Raw genomic sequence first — 1,005 nt, forward strand, 5'->3', positions numbered from 1 at the left:
ACCTGATTTTCTGAATAATAAGGGATTGAAGGGACCTCAGGGTGGGTCAGAGGAGAGCTGGAGGCTGAAGTGAAGAGGCAGATCTTTAGAGGATTTTCCAGTGAAATGCCACTGAGAGATGTGATGTCCCACCTGTGTTCCTGCCTACCTTGGCAAGCTGCAAAATCCCTGCATCCTCACTGTGACTGGGTTCCTGGTGGAATCCCCTGAAGGAGTGAGGTTGTGTGTTGAGGTTGATGCAAGGTGGAACCGGAGTCAGTCTGCAGCCACATCCTGTGTTCCATAAACAACGTTTATGTGCTTTTGGTCACCAGGATGGATTTATCACCTTAGGGCAAATTCTCAGAAGTGAAATTTCTGGTTCTTACATAGGTTGCCAAATCACACTCTTTCAGCAATTTGCAATAAATTACATCTTTATTAATAGTGATTAAAGTCCTCTTCCACCTATAATAACAGTGACTATCGTTTTCACCTTTGCCGATCTTTTAGGATAAAAATAATATCTAATCATTGCTTTAATTTGAATTTCTTGAGTTATTGCTGCTATCAAGCATCTTTTCATGTTTATAAGTTGTATTTCTTCTGTGAAACACTCGTTCATTCATTTCTATTGTCTATTTTTTTTGAAACGGAGTCTCGCTCTGTCCCCCAGGCTGGAGTGCAGTGGCCCTATATCAGCTCACTGCAAGCTCCGCCTCCCGGGTTCACGCCATTCTCCTGCCTCAGCCTCCCGAGTAGCTGGGACTACAGGCGCCCGCCACCTCGCCCGGCTAATTTTTTGTATTTTTAGTAGAGACGGGGTTTCACCAGGTTAGCCAGGATGGTCTCAATCTCCTGACCTCGTGATCCACCGCCTCGGCCTCCCGTTGCCTAGACTGGAGTGCAATGGCACCATCTCGGCTTACTGCAACCTCCACCTTCCGGGGTTCAAGCGATTCTCTTGCCTTAGACTCCTGAGTAGCTAGGATTACAGACACGTGCCACCACGCCAGGTAATTTTTT

The sequence above is a fragment of the Rhinopithecus bieti genome, unplaced genomic scaffold, assembly GCF_001698545.2.
Source record: "Rhinopithecus bieti isolate Rb0 unplaced genomic scaffold, ASM169854v2 scaffold_21703, whole genome shotgun sequence".
Classification (NCBI taxonomy): domain Eukaryota; kingdom Metazoa; phylum Chordata; class Mammalia; order Primates; family Cercopithecidae; genus Rhinopithecus; species Rhinopithecus bieti.